The 20,810-nt window shown below is 44.5% G+C and overlaps 1 protein-coding gene across 1 annotated transcript in view; it reads right to left on the bottom strand.

Annotated features, from left to right (window-relative positions):
- GPR39 (G protein-coupled receptor 39) overlaps window positions 1-20,810 on the bottom strand; it is a 197,436-nt gene that overhangs the window by 112,888 nt on the left and 63,738 nt on the right. The gene's annotated exons all lie outside the window — the stretch shown is intronic.

A 20,810-nucleotide genomic window follows, 5' to 3' on the forward strand; every position in this document is an offset into this window, starting at 1 on the left:
CTTTTGCGATTATAAAAATGTAGGGCCTTCCAAACTAGCACTGACACCATCCACATGAAACCATTTGCCTTTCCTCCCTCCCTGCCTTCACTACTGGTCACTCACCCATTCACTCTGTGAACACTCACTGTGTGTCCACCTGTGCCAGGTGCTGCACTAAGATGCCCCAGTAGAAGGTGAAGGTTATGTCACATTGGCCCATCACCACCCAATGACAATAGGAGGACAGACTTACACGTGGGACATGGAGCAAATCACCCACAATCCACACTGGATTTCTTCTAGGAAGCCTTTGTAGATACTGACAGGAGAACACCCAGCTTGGAGGTTATCAGAGTAGTGATCAGCTAAAAAATTTGGAGAACTTCTGACCTACTTTTCTGTGGACAAGCCTCCAGCATCGGCCTTCTGTGTCCTGTGCTCGTGGTGGAAGAATATTCAGAATAGGAACTATCAGTCATCTATACTGACCCACATCCCCCAAAACACTCTCATCATTTTCAGGTAGTTTCCTGCCCCATATTGGACACCCAGGGCCTCCTCCTGAGGCCAACCAGCAGCCTGAGGTACTACCTTATATTCTCAACCATTCTGGGTATCCTCCTGATACCAAAGTCTGAGCAGAGCCCACTGCTCAGTCCTCAGAAATGAGCCATCTGCTGGTAAGTGGAGTTAGCCAGAAAATGGGCCACCTGCCTTGGGGGCCGTCACCTCCACTCACATGTCTCTAAGGAGGCCTGCAAAGAATAGCCAATGGCGAGGACACTGAGAATTTCACTTCCCTCGAAAGTGTGGTGAGTAAGAAGGGGGATGGCAGTAAGCCTCTCAGGGCTGGCCTAGTCCCAGGAAGTGGCAACAAAGGTACACATGAGACAGATGAGGGAGGACCACCGGGAGGAGTCAACACTTGCTCAATATTTGACATCTCCCTAGTGTATACTATGTGCCAAGCACTGTGTTAGCTGCTGGGGATATAGCAGTGACAGTCCTAACCATTGGGAGGTTACATTCTAGTTGGAAAGATGGTCACTCAGTAAGTAAATAAGAGTTCTGCTAAGTGGCAGCTGACCAAGCGGCACCGATCCACGTATACACTGAGAGGTGCTAGCTGCCACCAACAAGTGAGTGAATGATCTCGGCCTACCATGCTACTTGAGAAAAAATTAATCACCACCCACGCCCTGCCTACAACACTGCTCTGGGTGCTCAATCCACAGGCTTGTCGGAAGAGTTCCAGACCCTTCCTTCAGCGTTTCATGCTCTGACTCATGAATCCTGCCTGTAGCAATATATAAAGTTAACCAACTGCCTTCAGAATCTTAGAAGCCATTTTGGTTTTTTTGTTTAGAATATCATACAGAACTGATGTTAAGTCTAAAGTATCTCATTCAGATCAATAGTGTTCAGGAATGCATTGCAATTTTACTTTTATTCATATTTAATAATATTCATAATATGTAGTCAGATTTCTACATATTTGCATTTGCCAAGTGATGCACAAAGTTTAATTTACTCTGGATTAATTATGTAAGAAAAACGTGATTTGTTGACAATAAATACTGAAGTGTTGTAATATATCAGGGTTGATTTGGGGACTGATTATATATTACAATTCATTGCCACATTTGAATGAAACCCAGTTCACGATGTGATGTAGGGAATTCTTGCAATGTGCACTTCACAAGTAAACTCATTAATTTTTATAATTCTTGTGTTTTCCTTTTAGATAATGAGATAAAGGAGGCTTATTTTTTTAGAGTTTCTTTTTAAGCACATCTACCAGAAACATATTTTGTGTAAAGATACGCTTTATTCTGAATAAATGACAAGCCAAGTTGGATATAATCAGTGCTCCACTTTCTCCTCTTGACAATGGTTGTTGGGGTTAGAGAGCCACCCGGATGCACCCAGTGTGCATGACATTCCAAAGAATGCCACGTGCAGTCAGATAAGGACTGTCTTGAGGCACATCTGAAGCATTGTCATCATGTTCATGCTCCTCATTCGTTCCACGTATTTCATCATCAATGTGCCTTATCCATTTTACCAGCTCTACTGTGGTAGTAAACTAAGAACAAAAAGAATTTAATTCTGCAGAGCAGCCTAAATCACCATCGCGGCTAATTTGCAAGGAGTGAAAATTCCAGTCATCTGTCAAGGTTGCTTGATCGTGTGTACTAGGACTGTGTGTATGAACTTCATGACCAACTGACTTGACCGTGAGCCCATTCATTTGATCCACATCACAGATGCAACGAAGTCTCTGAGTCACAGTTGGGAGATACACAGATTTTTAAAATACTAAGCTTACTGGTTGGGAATACTGAGGTTACTGAGGTTACTGGTTGGGAAATACTTCTCTGGGTGACCCTCCTTGCACCCATGGCCAACAACCTCCTGAGAGCCTCTCCCTGGGCTGTGTGTGACATTTTCCATCCAGGTGCTTCAGGACCTGGGCGGGTGTCTTCAGACAGGTGAGCCAAACCGAGGCTGGGATAAACTGTAGGGGCCAGAGGGGACAGAATTAGAGAGGGAACCGAGGATGATGAACGAATGGCGGCCTGTCACCTGCTGCGTCACCTACACCTCGCCAGCATCTCCTCACCTTCCATCTCGTGAAGACCTCCTATCATCTGGTCTGTGAGGTGGGGGATCCCTATGCCCCAAATGAAAAACCTGAGGGTCGGAGCAGTGAAGAGATTCGCTCAAGGTCACAACTCTCCAAAACTTTGTTTTCAAAGAATTAGGAGGAATACAAACATAGTTACAATATAATGTAAGTAAAATTCTTCAAATAGGACTAGAAGCATGTCTCCATTTCTGCATGTAATTGATTCCCAAGTTCAGACAATGAGTAATCAGAAAGGAGGAGATACGTGTGAGCATGTGTGGATGTGAGCACACAAGGATGAACACATATGGAAGGGTGTGTGCAGGTATGAATACAAGTGTGCATCAGTGTGTGTGTGTGAGCATGTACATGTGCATGCATTAGTGTGTAAGCAAGCATGGGTATGCATGTTCACACATGTGTGGTTGTGTGAGCCTGTGTGTACATGTGTGAGTGTGTGGTATTTGGGGTTAGGTTGGCATTGGTTTTAAATGGGGAAATACCAAATTTATCAAATGGTTCTCTTTGAAGTATAGAATAGGCAGCATTTAGGGATTTTTTTTTTCTGCTCTGCATACCTTTCTATTTTCTCTGAAAATATGTGAACATATATGGTTTAACATACATGAACATATATCAACATTAGTTACATATTATTTTAAAAATCAGAAAGGATTTGGGTTTTTTGGTTTTTTTGTTTGTTTCTTGCACATCCAGGCAACACATATTAAGCTGCTCATTCCCCACTCCCCATCATAGCATGGGTGAGAGTCTGCCTGCCTCTGGGCTGTCAGGCAGAAGCCTAAAGGGGAGAGGGGATAAATCATCCTGGGGAGAAGAAAGGGGATCAGGGAAGATTCTGGGAATGTTCCCTCTGGTTTCTCATCTTCTGACACTCCCCAGCAGTTTCTGATTCCTGCCTCCTTCCTGCACTGTCCAGTCACTCTGGATTTCTAGGAAGCCCTCCCTTCCTATCTGCCTTCCTGAATACACAAACTCTCTTTACACCTTAAAGAACTGCAGAATCAACAACAAATTAAGCCAACCCCACACAGGAGAAGGGAAATAATTAAGATTAGAGCAGAGATCAATAAGTTAGAAACCAGAGATACAGTAGAACACGACAATGAAACTAGAAGCTGGTTCTTTGAAAGAATTAATAAGATCAATAAACCACTGGCCAGACTAATTCAAAAGTAAAGAGAGAGGATCCAAATTAATAAAATTATGAACGAAAGGGGAGAGATCACGACTAACACCAAGGAAATAGAAATAATCACCAGAAATTATTATCAACAGTCATATGCCAATATATCTAGCAACCGAGACAAAGTGGATGCATTCCTGGAAGCCTATAAACTACCACGACTGAAACAGGAAGAAATTGACAACCTGAATAGATCGATATCTAGTCACAAGATTGAAGCAGTGATCAAAAACCTCCCAAAACACAAGAGCCCAGGACCTGATGGATTCCTGGGGAATTCTACCAAACATTCAAGGAAGAAATAATACCTATTCTCCTGAAGCTGTTTCAGAAAATAGAAACAGAAGGAAAACTTCCAGACTCTTTCTATGAAGCCAGCATTACCTTGATCCCCAAGCCAGGCAAAGACCCCAACAAAAAGGAGAATTTCAGACCAATATCCCTGATGAATATGGATGCCAAGATTCTCAACAAGATCCTAGCTAAAAGGATCCAACAGTACATTAAAAAGATGATCCACCATGTCCAGGTGGGATTTATCCATAGGGTGCAAGGGTGGTTTAACATTCACAAATCAATTAATGTGATAGAACAAATCAATCAATAAGAGAAGAGAGAAGAACCACATGGTCCTCTCAATTGATGCAGAAAAAAAAAAAAAAAGAAAATCTGCATCTTCTCATTAGAAAACTTGATAGGACCCAGGAGTACCTGGGTGGCTCAGTTGGTTGGGTGTCTGCCTTCAGCTTGGGTCATGATCCTGGGGTCTTGGGGTTGAGTACCGTATCAGACTCCCTGTTCCTCAGGGAAGCCTGCTTCTTCTGTCTCCCTCTTTCATTCTGCCTGCTTGTGCTCTCTCTCTCTCTCTGTCAAATAAATAAGTAAAATCTTAGAGGGAAAAAAAAAAAAAAGGAAAGAAGGAAGGAAGGAAGGAAGGACGGGAGGGAGGAAAGAAAGAAGAAAATTTGATAGGACCCAGGGGCCCCTGGGTGGTGCAGTCAGTTAAGCATCCTACTTTTGGTTTTGGCTCAGGCTTCGATCTCAGGGTCATGATCTTAGGGTCCCACCTTGGGGCTCCAGGTCAGAATGGAGTCTGCTTAAGATTTGTTCTCTTCCTCTCCCTCTGCCCCTCCCCCTACTCATGCTCTGGCACTCTCTCCCTCTCTCTCTCTTTCTCTCAAATAAATAAATCGTGAAGAGAAGAGAAGAGATAAAAAGAAAACTTTATAGGACCTTGAGAAGTCAGCCTTCAGTTCTCAGAAGGTAGCCCTCCTACTCACCCACCTGGCCAGGGTTCAGGTGAGACCTTAGAAACAGAAGAGTCTACGTTCAGCCAGGGAGGCACCCTGCAGAGGCTTGATGCAGGGCCCAGGGATCAAACGGCGCTGAGACCCTTCAATAGTGTGGGACGTGCCTCTGCCACAGACTGTATTGTATAACAAAGAACTTAGGTGCCCTTTGTCTCCGGCCCTGGGGAGACAGTACCTAAACACTTGGAATTCCCCTAAGTAACAGGAGTGTACTTGTTATTCAAGGTGGGTACCTCAGACCACACATGAGGGACCTCATAAACTCAGACCACATGAGTTTATGCTAATGAGGTGGCTCTGGGAGGGCCCCTTGATAGTTTCTGGCTGTGCCAAAGACCAAGCATGTGGTTGGAGGGTTGGGGCTTAGAGCCAAGTGATATGACCTAACCCCTAACCCTCACTGGGAAGAAGTAAGGGGGTGGGGCAGAGATTGAATTCAATCATGTGTCCTATGATTCAACCAACTCTCTGCATAAGGGAACCTCAATAAGAACTCTGAACCCAAAGCTCAGTGGAGACTCCCAGTTATTATGCCAAGAGGGTGACCCATTCTGAGTATACAGAAGGTGTGTTTTTGCCGCCCTCCCAGACCTCACCCTATGTGCAACTCTTTTGTCTGGTACTGATTTGTATCCTTTATCATAAAACTATAAGCATAGTATAGGGCTTTCCTGAGTTCTAAGAGTTACTCTTGTGAATTATCAAACCTGAGGAAGTCCATGGAACACCAGAATTTGTAGCTAATTAGTCAGAGATATGAGTGACCCGGGAGCCTGCAAGGTGTGTCTACAGTAAGAGCAGACTTGCTGGGACTGTGTCTTTAACCTGTGAAATTTGACCTCACTCCTGATAGATAATGTCAGGATTATACTGCAGACTGCTGGGGTTCAAACTTTGACCCTGGCACTTTCTAGCTGTGCCATTTATGGGGCAAGTTTTTATCTTTTCTAATGCCCAGCCCCTACATCAAAATCACTTCAGGGAGAAAACATGTAAAATGCTCAGAGGAGCCCTAATAATCCTTAAGCACTCATAAAAGTTACCCATCCTTACTGAGACCTACATCTTGCCAAGCTCCGTGACTGAGACTTCTGTCCTTATCTTTCCTTATCTTTAAACTCCCAGATGCTAAAGACCTCACAGTCTCTCTCTCTCTCTCTCTCATTGCCATTTTAATTAAACATTTTTATTAAACGTTTTATTTTTAGATAATTGGGGATTCACATACAAATTTTGAGAAAAAATACAGAGGTGCTGTGTATCTTTTACCTAGTTCACCCGATGGTAACATCTTGTAAAACTCTAACACAGTAGTCCAACCTGGATATTAATACTGAGACATACTCAAGACACAGGAAAATTCCATCAGGTCAAGGTTCAGTCTTATTGACCTTTTCGAAGGCATCTACTACCCTCTCGCCACTGCCTCCTGAACCCCTGGCAACCACTAATCTCTCCCTTTCTATAATTCTGTCATTCCAAGAATGTGCTATAAATAGAATCATACAGGATGGAACATTCTGGGATTGGATTCTCTCACTAGAGCTGCATTCGTTCAGATTATTGTGTATATCACTAGTGTCTTCTCTTTTTGTTTTTTAAGTGTACAAGTTAGTGGTTTTCAGTATATTCACAGTATTGTGCCACCACCAACACAATAAATTTTACAAGTTCCGTCATTCCAAGTACAAACCTTCTACCCTCTTTAGCCATCACCCTCTGTGATATAAGAGAAAATATATTTGGTCTTGGATCCTAGGCCCTGGATCCTAGCAAAAAGCTCCCAACACCCTTGGAATTTTCTGAGTGATAGGAGTGTTTTTCACCTTAAGAAGACCTTTTCATCACACCTGAGTTTATATTAATGAGGTGTTTTTTGGAATGCCCTTAAGTACCCCAAGGGTGGGGGCTAGTTGCCAGGGAACCAACCATGATTAATGCGTTGGAATTCTCAAGGTCCAACCCAATATAGAATATTCTGGGCTGCCCTACCCCTTTTTAAATTTGCTGAGCAATGCATATAATAATTCTAGCTATTAATTTGTATCTCATATCTACATATAAATAAAATCATGTCCTTTCTTACATATCTACTGATTAGCATATAACAGAGAAAAAGATGGACAATATCTCAGCAAATCTGGCGAGGTATGTTGAGGTGATGTCACCATAAATCCAGGCTAAGCAGTATACAAAAAGTTCACTTGTGGGAACCTGTGAAGTACTTCAATTGGTTTTTTTTTTTCTTTTATACCAAAAAAACATTATTTTAAACAGTTTAAAAAAATGAGGTCAACAATTAAATATGTATTTTTTATTGTGCTAGAATTTTATGGGTGTGACAGAGAGTCACCAAATGTCTATTAATCCTTTTAAGTGATGGCTTTAATTCTAGTTTGTATGGAAACACAGGGAAAATATGCCACACAAAATGCCATTATAACATCTAATTGAAAAGGATGAGAGTCCTAAAGTCATCTGAGGGGAAAGGAAACTTGTGTAAGGGCCTGTCAGGAAAGGCAGGCTCTTCTAAGAGTGAGTAGGGGACCTGTGCAGGAAGAGCATAGTGAAAGCCAGTAGAGATAGATGGTCTCTCTTGAGGACTGCAAGCCCAAGGAGCATTCAGTATCCAAAAAATAGGCCATCACCAGAGTTTCTGGAACCAGAACCCAAACTAGAATCAACTGACACCAGCTGGAAGTGGCTTGCTCTTTCTTTCTTTTTTTTTTTTTTTTCAAGATTTTATTTGTTTATTTGACAGAGAGAGAGAGATCACAAGTAGGCGGGGGTGGGGGGAGGAGGAGGCTCCCCACGGAGCAGAGAGCCTAACACGGGGCTCGATCCCAGGACCCTGAGACCATGACCTGAGCTAAAGGCAGAGGCCCAACCCACTAAACCACCCAGGCACCCTCATGGCTTGCTCTTTCTTTCATAGTTAATGGAAACCAAAGTTCCACTGAGGGACGTTTTGTTGCCAATCAAGAGGCACATGAAATGCATATTTAGATGCTGAGCAAAAGGACATGAATGATGGTTTTAGACTCTTCATAGCTAAAGACTCGTGCACCAAGTTAATGTTAAAAATTGGACACAATTGTCACCTGTAATTGAAGACTGAGCCTCAGGGATGCGGCTCTAGTAATGGCAGGTGGGAGTCTATTTCAGGGACCCAGGATGCAGATCCATTTCCAGCTAACAGCTATGCAATTCAACAGGGCATGGACTAGAGAAACCTTTATTAACATATGCCCCCGGAGTCTGCTGGGCACTTCAAACCACTCACTTCTGTTTCCAACATTTGCAGAGATGATCTGTTTCTGAAGAACCATTAGTAAGTCATTAGGGCACACACTCCAAATGCGGGGGCTAAGGTATGTTTGAGCTATTTCTTACTGGGACAGCTCCAGAGTGAGGAACAACAGGAATTTATTCATGTGCATTCCAGACGTGACATACTAACTAGAGTGTAAGAAAGAGCTCGGTTTCAAAGTGGGAAATAATTATGACTCTTCCTTAGTTATGAAAATTACCTCAAAGTCCTCAAGGAGTCCAACATTCATCTTTTTACCATTTGCACAGTCATGTGCGGACCAGAAAGGTAAGATCACAGATCCCACAAAGGATCCTCTGCTCCCTAGCAGCAGGGCTGGTTTATGAAGATCTATGTGTGAAAGTGGCGGGAGTCATGTGAGTACACAGAATTCTCCACTAGTTCCCGGAACCTTTTCTTCTGGCCTCCCCCATCGAACCAGAACTCACTCTTCTTCTCACGTGCAGCCTACAAAGAACGGACAACCGAGGTGAGTGAAGAGGGAGGGAAAGACCTCAGACAAAGGAGAGGAGCGTGACACATGAGGACCCCCCAGAAAATGGAGAAACACTTCCCGCTGCTTGTGGATGTCCCTTTTAGGAGCCACAGGCTGGTTATTTGAAACTCATACGCAAATGAGATGTCAACTCTGTGAGGACGGCACATTAAGAAATGTCTATCAATACACACTCTCTGCCTCCAGCCTCATGGACATGAGGTTGCCTGCCTCTGGACCCCCTCAGCAGCCATCACTGGCTCGGAAGAGCAGCTCCGAAAGCAACATATGAATAAGGATGCCATCAAATCATTGTTCCTGTTGGAACAGCGAATTTCCACCACGGCTGCGCAGACATGAAAGTAAGACTCAGAAACCAAATGGATATTTTTAAAAAATCAGTGAAAGTCGGCTCCTCTTCCACACCCTCAGAGCCCTGGGGATTACTCACCGAGCCCCTTAATCCTATTCATCAAGGCTGCTAATGGCTCCTGGCAAGGGGCGTGCGGGCCATATTGCCGTGATTCCGGGAGGCCAGCCGCCCAACGCAGCACAAGCAGCCCAGCCACACCGGGCAAAGTGGAGCTGACAAGAACTCACATCAAATTTGCATATATTTGCACAGCATGTCAGAAGTACTTCTAATCTGGAACAGACGCGGAGCCAGGGACAAGCGGAGAGAAAGCAAAAAGGGTTTGGTGGAGGGCTTGACCGAGCTTGGGGAAGGCCTGAAATCTGTGTCCTAGATGACATCTACATTTCTGTTGTGATGGTCTTGTTGGCGATCCCTGTTACAATGACCACCAGATTGTTTTTCAGGCTTCTGCCTTCAGGTTCAGGTAACGGGCGGTTTTGGCCCGCGTGCTTCCGGCAGCAGCAAAGGGAATTCTGATGAACACATTTTCCTGCTGGAGGCTAACATGTGTCTTCATCGGTCTGGGTAAATGAGTAATTATAGGGTCCATATAGGAAATTTACGAAGCTGGATTCAGATATTAACCTGTCCAGCAGGAAAGACTGGTAAACACCCTGAGCCAGGCCTTACCCTTGTTTTCTGAAATGAAGGGGCATAAACCAAAATGTTTCGGTGAGGGAAAAAGGCAAGGCAAACAGCATCAGGCCTCCGCACACCATCTGCACTTTCATAGAGCACTAATGGGGAATAATTATATCACTCCTGTGGCCCAGGAGCCGCAAGTGTCTGGCAGCGAGACTGGTTTCGTGGGCCTTCCCAGCGGCTGCTGTCTGGCAGGGGTGAAAATTGCAAGTCCGATGCCGAAATGGCTCATTAAAAGAACCTAGAAAAAAGAGGGTTGCTTTTTGAATCTTAAAGATGGTAATGAGTAACTCAGCCGGCTGTGCAGGGAAAGCCTTCCCTTGTCTCCTAAATTAATTCTCAGTGACTAGGGACCCAAAAGGAGCAGAGTCTTTAAAGGTAAAAGGGACAAAGGGAGGGAAGGGGAGGGAAGGGGAGGGAAGGGGTGTAGCGGGGTGGGGAGGCATGGTGGAAGGGGGAGGAGAGAGGGAGAGCTCGTTCTGTAGCTAGATGCTGATAAAACTTCTCCAAGACCGCTTCTCCGGAGGAACACTCACCAGCTGCTCCTGGCACGAAATTTAAAACCGTCAAGAAGTTCCATTTATTGCTGACTGATGAGTCGGCAAGGAAGGTGCCGACTGAAGTCGAGTTTCAAGCCAGCCTGCCCTCTCTACCGACACCGAGGTCAGCAAACAAAGCAGATCAGAATGGGCAGGAAGGGGCATGCTTATCCAAAAACCTTGGCCAGGAAAGGCAGGTCAAGCAGCCAAACAAGGGAGAAGAGGTCCTGTCGTGTTCTGACCTTGGCAGGGACCCCCACACAGGACATCCAAATGGAGGTCCATAAGTTGACCCCTAGAGGTCACAGTCTTATTTCCAGCTGGTGCCTCCTTCCCAACATGGGTTGATCCAGATGTCCAGCCACCTGGCACAGTGACTGATGCCATTCTCAATTCTTTCACAATGAACATAAGGTTCATGTACATTGTTTAGATCCCATTTCTTCTTCAAGGCTGAAGACTTCTCCCAAGTCACCTATGAAGCCTTCTAGAACATGCTAATCCATGAAGATGACCTCTCCTTGCTGATAACCCCATGTCTCCTCACTGGAACCATTTCTGGTGACATACTCTTACATGGCCTTGTTGTATTATTATTCTCTTCCTAGTGTCTCTGCTTTGTCTCCAACAAGACTGAAATCCCTTGGAAAACCAACAGAGCTGTGGATCGCATCCCTTCTCATTACCTGTGATCTCAGCCTCTTTCCCATTTCCCTTCAGTCTCAAAAATGAATTCCTCACAGCTTCTTCTGGTTATCATGCTATCTTTCCCATCAACGATGATGTATAAACTCACTTTGTTTCAGAAAGTATTTGAAGAAACTTGGAAAAATGCATTCAGGGTAAGAAAATCAATATTAGGAAATGAGGGAACCAGGGAAATGAAAAATAAAGTGAGGAAAAACAAAGCCGAAGCTAGGGAGGGGTTGAACGAATTCACACCACAACATAGGCCTGAATGTTCTATCATCTGCTAAAATAGGATGCAAATTTGACTCGGTTCCTCGAAGAGAGGAGCATAATCAGAGGAAAACATGAAACGAGGCACAGCATCCATGTGATGGAAACAATCCCACTGCTCAGGCAAAATCATGCCTGGAATAAAGGCCTGAGCAATATTTCTATCCCGGATCCCACAATGGGATCCCTGAGTGAGAGCAAATAATAGGAATGAAAGCCAAAATAATGCCAGGCATTACTTAGTGAGAGGGAAACAGAAGGGAACAGACGGGAAAGATGTCTGCTTTTTCCTTTTACTAGAAAAAAGAGACAATATACATGTTCCTGCCATACTGGTTCAACAGCGATTGGGAGAGGGGTGGGTCTACCCGAGAGGGAGACACAAAGGCATCAGTTCAGGTAAAGATTTGGACCGCTTCTATAACGACCCCTGGTTTGGCCAGAAAATCCAAACCCTGAGTCAGGGAAAGTGACTCTGTGAGGGCCTGTATCTTGCCCCCTTCCTCTTTATGACCAAGATTCTTGAAAGAGTTGCCTACCCATGCTCTCTCCACCACTCTCCTCCCAGCTGCTCCTCAGCCCCTTGGAGTCTGCTTACTCTGTCCAGAGAAACCAGACTCGAGGGAGCCTATGAAGCCATGTCACCGCTGGCACTGTGTTTGTAACTGGTGATCACGCTCTACTTGGAATTCCCTCCTTGGGCTTCTGTGATTCCTGTTTGTTCCTAGTTCTCTTTCCTGCCTCTTCAGCTTCTCTCTTAACTTCTGATTTATAGACTTGTCTTTTTTAATTTGTTTCTGAAATATCAACCTGCGTCTAAGTGCAGTCTTCTCACTCTGCATCCCCTCTGGTGAATTCGGCGTAGGCAGGGGCTCTGCAAATGCCTCCCATGTCTGTATCTAGCTAGAGCCTCTACTGTTCTGCTCTAACTCAGACCTATCAGGTCAAGGCACCTCCCACCTAACACGTTCAAATGTCGCCCTTTCAAACTGGTTCCTTTCCCAAACTCCCTACACTCATGTGGCTCACATCTACTCAACGGCCTAAATCAGAAATGTGACGCGTCCTTAACTCCTCCTCACTCTTCCCCATATACGATTCTACTGATCCTACGATCTCCATACAGTTCCTGCTCATTACTTTTTCTCCATGCCACTAATGAAAATGACCTGAGTGCCTAGCTGACACTAGGCACGATTTTTAAGCGGTCCACACTTTACACATGATGTTCACGTAAGGCACACTCGAATGATGGAGCGAACAGGGTTAGCCTCCACCTTCCACGGGGGAGGGGACTGAGGCACGGAGAAGTTGTCCGACTCCCACCCCTTCCCACATGGCTGTCCCACAGGGTCATCTTTCCAGAAACTCACATCTGAGCCTACTACCCGCTGTTTAAAGCCCTCGCCTGGCTTCCTCTGTCTTCCAAAACAAATTACAAGCTCTCGGTGGATTCATGCCACCAGCCCGCCCCTCCTCCCCGACCAACCACATCCACACCCACACACCCATTCTGCACCAGAACTGTGCTAAAATCTCTGGGCAATACAAAATGGGGCTCCTACTGTCAAGATTATGGTGAAAAGGCAGGCGAGCAACATGTAAAAATGAAAAGTTAAAGGTAAGAATTAAGCCCAGGACTACAATTTCAAAGAGGTCACAAGGCAGTGGTGAGGGGGACACACTCTCCAGCCAGACATTTAATACACACAGAATTGTCTCTCCAAAAAAAGAGATTTTTTCCATCTCAAGCCGGGCACTTGTGAATGATCTGTTCATTTCTGGGTTAGTTTGAAAGATACTTTAATATTCCCATATTGTTCCAGTTCAGTACTTTTAGAAAATGAATAGGCTTGGTTCTGGTTCAGACTGGCTTACTAGGTGTTGCTGTTTTGAAAAATCCTTGGTCGAATGCTCAGCTCAGTGGGGAAAAAAAGATTAATTTGGGGCTCAGCTTGGTTCAAGGTTCGCAAATGATAGCAGTTCCTTTGGCTGTGGTTCACAGTTGAGCTGGCACCCAGTTACGGATTCAGCTCGAGGGCCTGTTTTTCCTGGTTGTGCCCTGCCCCCAGGCCCCCAGCTTCACAAGCGCCTCTCCACTCTCTCTCCCTGGGGGGATGTTTGGGAACTCCCCAGCTCTGCAGCACCTGCCTGCAGTTGCCGCCCCCCCCCCCAACTCCCCATCTCTCCCGTCAGGGTAGAGTCTCCACACTGAGGAGGGCTGTGTGGGCTTGTGGCCAGTGCGAAGCAACCCTGCCCACCACCTTGGGACCAGCCCTCCCCACCTCTTGCAGGGCACTGCTCCTGTCACCTTGCTTCCGGGGCTTTCCCTGAACATCCTGAAAAGAGCCCCCTTCACTCCCCACACCCTCCTCTCCCCCGCTTTTTTCCTCTCTGCAGCCTTCACCAGGCCCCCAGCCACTACTGGCTTGTGCTCTGGCTCCCCCACTAGGCTGTCAGCTGGGCGTTGTCAGGATTTTTGTCTATTTTTTTCACTGTAATCCCCCCTCCCCGCCGCACTATCTAGACTAGTGCCTGGAATATTGTAGAAGCCCATTAAATATATGATAAATATGACTAAGTCCCCTTAGTCTAAATCCAGAGTTGATGATGAGAGATTTCTGAGGAGAAGCAGGATTTGGCCTGAACACTGCACTTCTTTACATGATGAAGAATATCTCCGTCTTAGTAGGTTTTTCTTTGGAATATCCTCTTCCCCTCCTTCCTTTCCAGTTTTTTTTTTAAAGATTTTATTTATTTATCAGAGAGCTGGGGGTGGGGGGAGAGAGTGAGCACAGGCAGACAGAATGGCAGAAGCAGGCTCCCTGCTGAGCCAGGAGCCCGATGTGGGGACTTGATCCCAGGACGCTGGGATCATGACCTGAGCCGAAGGCAGCTGCTTAACCAACTGAGCCACCCAGGCGTCCCTCCTTTCCAGTTTCTGGCCGTCTCCAAGGCCAGGGTGAAGCAGAGTCTTCGGGCTGCACCTCCCAGCCTTCAATCTCTCTCTCTCTCTCACTCTCTCTCTCCTTTCTTAGAAAGAGCAGGAGTTCTTTCAGCTCTTCTCAGCAGAAAGGAAGGTCTTTGCCCAACCCCACCCTCCCTCAAAGAGCTGGGCTTCAGCAGAACTGTGTGGCTTGCTGACTAGGCAGGAGGGGAAGCAAGAGAGAGTCCAAACAGGCAGCTACAAGCCAGGTGCCCAGAGGGCTCCCTGCTGAGACACACAGCTCCCCTCAGACTCTCACGGAGATCTCACCAGAGCTAACCAGCTCCCAGCTCCTGGGTCGGTGTCCCAAGAAACTGGGGTCTGAGCCTCTTCTACCCTCTGAAGTGGCTTTTCAGCTTCCAGTTACAGATTAGGTTTACAATGTGTTAAAAATGGACAAAATTCATAGCACTCCTCGAACACAGCAAAATTTCTTACGTTGTAGCGCACATATACCAGAAGAGGATAGGAAAAGAATTAGAACAAAGATTGGATCCACCCAGTAATAACACTCTTATTCAATGACTTTTGATCAAATAAAGATGTCCCACTCCCTCCTTCCTGTCCACCAACCCCTTTTTCCCCAGGCCACCCTCTCACACACGGGACTGTTCCCTCATCCAGGACATGCAAGTGACTTCCATAAGCCAAAGTGTAGTCCACAGAGCTCTATAGAATGTTCACTGGAAGTTCCTCTGGTATAATTAAGACTATAATGACACAATCAATGAAGTCCAGAAGAGGAGAGTAATTTGCCTATTTACCATTCAGTTTCCCTCCTGGCCAATATGGACAGCAAATAGGACCTAGAAATGGGCTGATTTTTAGAAAGTTATGTACATTTTTTCCCTAGATACTTTAATTACATTTGTCTCTGATATTACATTGGTCCTTGGGTACATCTAGGCATGGGTGTTTTAATTTGATCTTCTCATGATATAATGGGTTTCCCAAATCTGTTCAATTTCATCAGTTTTAGAAAAATCTTAGCCATTATCTCTTTCAATATTGTCTCTTTCCAGTATTCTCTTTTCTCCTTCTGCTATTCCAGCTCTATCCTTAATGATTGCTAATTCTCATGTTCCCATCTCCTTGCTTCTCTGGACTGCATTAATGAATAATTTCTTTAAATGTATTCCAGATGACTAATCTTCTTTTCAGCTACATCTAATCAGTTATTAAATCTGTTAAATAGAATTCTTAAATAAATTTTAACTATTATAATTTTCACCTTGAAATTTTGTATTTGGTTCTTTGTCAAATCAGCATGATTATTTAAAATCTCATGTTCCTTTCTCATTTTCTAAGTCACTTGGTTTATCATCTTAACCTTATTATCTTATGATTTGTGTCTCTAGTGCCAATGTCTGAAACCACTATAGATATGCTTCAGCTATCTTGGATATTTAGGCTCTCACTCTTGGTGCTTTGATTCCATATGTGGTTTTGTAATTTTCTTCTCATAGTATTAGCTCATTTTCCCCCCAGAATGTTATCTGTGAGAATTCCTTGAAGCCTGGGTTATAGGTGAGTTCCTCCAAAGAAGATTTGTTTCTGGGACACCTGGATGGCTCAACTGATTAAATGTCTACCTTCCACTCAGGTCATGATCTCAGGGTCCACGTCCAGGGACTGAGTCCCTGGTCAGCAATCCAGCTCCCTGCTCAACAGGGAGTCTGTTTCTTCTTCTGCTCTCCCCCACCCCGCACCCCCGCTCATGCTCTCTCTCTATCTCGCTCTCTCTCTGTCTGAATTAAATAAATAAAATCTTAAAAAACAGTAACAATAAAAGATTTGTTTCCTTCTGCCAGGTAGGTGCCTGAGGTACAACCAACATGGACTTCAATGGAATATTACCCAGCCAACAGAAAACATGAATACCCAACTTTTACATCAACATGGACAGGACTGGAGGATATTATGCTGAATGAGAGAAGTCAAGCAGAGAAAGTCAATTATTATATGGTTTCACTTACTTGTGGAGCATAAGAAATAACATGGAAGACATTAGGAGAAGGAACGGAAAAGTGAATTGGGAGAAATCAGAGGGGGAGATGAACCATAAGAGACTATGGACTCTGAGAAACAAACTGGGGGTTTTAGAGGGGAGGGGACGGGGGGATGGATTAGCCCCTTGATGGGTATTAAGGAGGGCACGTATTGCATGGAGCACCGGGTGTTATATGTAAACAATGAATCCTGGAACACTACATCAAAAACTAATGATGGGGCGCCTGGGTGGCTCAGTGGGTTAAGCCGCTGCCTTCGGCTCAGGTCATGATCTCAGGGTCCTGGGATCGAGTCCCGCATCGGGCTCTCTGCTCAGCAGGGAGCCTGCTTCCTCCTCTCTCTCTGCCTGCCTTTCTGCCTACTTGTGTTCTCTGTCAAATAAATAAATAAAATCTTTAAAAAAAAAAAAAACAACTAATGATGTACTGTATGGTGACTAACATAACACAATTAAAACAAAAACAAAAAAACCTTCAATTTTCCACCTGAGGTTTTTCAAACCACCCATACAGTGTGAATTCAGGCTACAAGCCTATGTGAGGACATTCAGGTATACCAACACTTGTGGGAGAATATATCCCTTCTGTTCAGAATCAAGAGTTGAGACAAGGTTTCATACTGTCCTCTGGGGCTCATTCATCCTTACTCTGAGGTTATGGCTGTTTGGGGTCCTGACTTAATGTACATTAGAATAGTCAGTCTCCAGTTGGACTTTCCACTTTGGACAGACCAAGTGGACTTCCCATTTGGGGCTTTGGGGGAGGTCTCCCAAGCCTATACAAACCAATGGTCAAGTTCATCTAATCTGTGGTATAATACCTGCTTTCCTTCAGTCTGTGGCCTCTACATGTCTTTGCTTTTTTGCCAGCTCACCAGTGCTTTTTGAAATACTTTTCAATGCTTTAGCAAGCAGTATTTACTTCTTCTAAGCAGGGAGTTTGTTGTCAAGGTTTCTAATCAGCTAAGCAGCTGGATAAGGAAGGCAGAATATTCCTTACCATGCAGCCCTAGGGATATATTAATATCCTGCAATTGGCCATAGGCATGTTCACTGAATATTGGCCTCTGGAGCTGGCCACAAGCCTGTAGCTAGTGCAACACACCAGTGATCATGAGTGAAGGTGAAACTGCACTAAAAGTACACTTTTAGCTCTACAGAGTTGCCTAAGGGACTGAAGATGGGTCATTAATCCAAACAGGATCCAGGGCCTGCATTATGTAGTCAATTCCTTGGGGTTACGTGTATGAGGCTGAGTGGAGACGTTCTCTTCAAGGTCAAGAGAAACTCCCACATCTGATCCCCCCAATAACAAGAGGGCAACATAATAAGATATACCATTGGGATTCCCAGGACAGCATATTTCCAGCCATCTCCAATGTGAAAATTTTATAGTAACCTCTGTCCAAAGGACCCAGGAAGGTTGTTATTCCTGCTCCAAGACGCAGCCCTCTAAACACCAAAAGGCTTTCCTGGGCTTGTGCCATAAGCCTTGGAAGAGAATGCAGAGCTAGAATTCTTAGTGGTAAATTTGGATGCAGTTTAGAGCCTTTGTGATCTCCAGGGCAGCGGGGTGTGGGGGGACAGGTGGTGACTAAAGGAGTCAAACAATGCCCGCGGTGGCTGAGGGTTAGGTATCTTTTTGAGAGACTTGTACTATGCAGTACTCTGCTCTGGTGTAACACCAAAAAACTGGCATCAGTCATATAACCATGAGACTAGAAGTGTGAATTGCAGCCTGAGCAACAGACATGGACTTCTTTAAAAAACGTGGAAGGACTATAGCAGCTCTCCAGCATCATGTGGATGTGAAACCAACATAAAGCGCTGCCCAGACTCCTGATATTGGTACCATGCACCCACCAGTGAGACGGATGGAGCAAAAGGGATGGACCACAGGTGAGGGCTACAATCCATGGGAGTCTACCGATGGATGAGAGCTGACCTTGTACCTTGGCTGTTCCAATTATCCCACACACATCTAGCTCTAAAGGTCCAGTCCTGGTCAGTAACAACAGTTGACATATCCTGTATATTACTCATAAGGCTACTACTGCTCTGACCACTTTTAATCTTTATAAACAACATCATATGCTAGTATTAATATTTCCTTTATTTTATAAAGAAATGGAGTCATGAAAAGCATAAGAAAATTACTCAAGGTGATGCAGTTCCTATATGACAAAGTTCCTATTCAAACTCGGGCAATCTGTTTCCTGCATCCTTGTTTTCAATTGCAACACTACAACACCATACACGATGTAAGAATATTCTTGCAGAACTAAATGCTGTACGTAAAACAACTCTGTAGATTAGTTGCAATAGTCACTAAGCACTTACGCTGCAAGTATTTCTTTTTAGAGGACATGTGGATGGGTTTGAATTCTGTTAAAGCAAGATACAGCACGGTGGGAGAAATTGGCATTGCTATAATTAGACTTCATCTGATTTGCAAATTACTATTAATAGGGAATCTCTGCTGATGATATCTGAAGCCTTGAAAATACCGGTTCACTGGCACCCAACGTGTTAACAGCTGAGTATCAAAATATTGGTGCTTCCAAAGAAATCAACAGATGGTGTTGTCTCCAAAGATTGCCACAATCCCTCATCCTTAGAGCGTCTCCCATCCGGACATGGAGCCTATCTTCCCTCCCCTTGAATCTGACCTGGTCTTTGACTTGGCTTGACTAACATAATGTGCTAAAAGTGATGCTGTTCCAGTTCCAGGCATAAGCCTGAAGAAGGACTGGCAATTTCTACTTCTGTGCTCTTGGAAGCTGGCCATCCTCTAAGAAACCCAGGGATACTGAGACCACCATGCTATGTGAAAGGCCAAGCCAGTCCCATGAATGAGACATATGGAGGAGGCCTGAGACACCAGACAAATGAGTGAAATCTTCTTGGGCCTTCACCTTAGCCCAGCAGCTAGCTAACTGCAGCTAAGTGGCACCACGATGGGGGAGAGACATTGCCAGCCAAACCCTGCCCAAGTTGTGGAATCATGAGAAATAACAAATCACGGTTGTTTAAAGGTATTAAGTTTTAAGGGGATTTATTACACAGCAATAGATAACCAAGATACATAGATTAATGTGATAATATATAATACAATTTGTCAGATCTGCTGTAAGGATGTTGTACATGAATAATAGGAGAAAGTTGACAGCTCAAATAAAAGTAGGAGAATAAAAATTGAGATGCTCTTGGTTGAGATCTAGACAGGTAACTTAGCAAACTAATCATTACATAAAAAGCATAGAAATACATGAACACCATGCATAAAAGATCCTGCCCCATTCTGGGACTAAGCGCTGCCATCACTGGAGCCAGCTGCCTGCCCTCAATAGCCACTGTGTAACTGTGCATCCCCAGGCCTGGGTTCCAATCTTTCTCTCACCCAAGGAAAACCAGTGACTTCTTAAGAAAGGACTGATCCATAATTCTGAATCTTGGAGAAGGAAAGACATGACAGGGACATCTTGTTAAGTTTCGGAACACCAATCAAAGATACTTCGGGGGTAAAGACCTGTAAATATTGGGACAATTCAGCAAACAAAATATCCATGAATCCATAAGGCTAAGAGGGAGAAGAAGACAGAGGTCAAACAGTAAGGTCTGGACTTAATCAGTTCATTGTAAGGATGCAAACAGAGGCATATATGAACAGGAGAAGGGTCTGAGTACTGACTCCCACTTGGGACAGTGGCCAAGATCAATGTAGATCCATCAAATAAGGAAAATCAACAATACCAAGAGAAGGATCTACAAGACATTGTCCAGTCTATAGAGATGTTCAGCTTCCTTTTGCTGTGTCAGTTAGAGGGTTTTAAACGAGACAGTCTCCCTTGGCCCAGATTCTATAATTACAGATTTAATGTGGAGAAGTACTTCTGACAAGGTCATGAGGAGGGACAGGGAGGGCAGCCGTGGCTGGGACATTGCTGTGAGTGTCATATTCTTATCTAGGCTTGAGCAGCAGCGTGAAGGCCATTTGACTAGCAACTGTATCCAAAGATAACCTGACTTTCATTTTAGAGTTTCCCTTCAACTCTCCCATTTCAGGGTCCCATTTCAACCATTTTCTACACATCATAACTCAGTGGATCCTTTTTAACACAATATCTAACTTGATAATGACTATAAATGGAGGATAATTTTCCATAGGAGATAGTCCATCAAAATGTAATGAAATAAGTCAAACTTATATTACTCTGCAGCTACCCATTTCTATTGCCTAATTGATGCTCTGCTTCAAAATCTTCAACCTATTGCTAAGTGTGAGTCTAGCAAACACTTGCTTATGATTGTCAAGGACATATCTGA

The sequence above is a fragment of the Mustela erminea genome, chromosome 8 (assembly GCF_009829155.1).
Source record: "Mustela erminea isolate mMusErm1 chromosome 8, mMusErm1.Pri, whole genome shotgun sequence".
Lineage (NCBI taxonomy): Eukaryota > Metazoa > Chordata > Mammalia > Carnivora > Mustelidae > Mustela > Mustela erminea.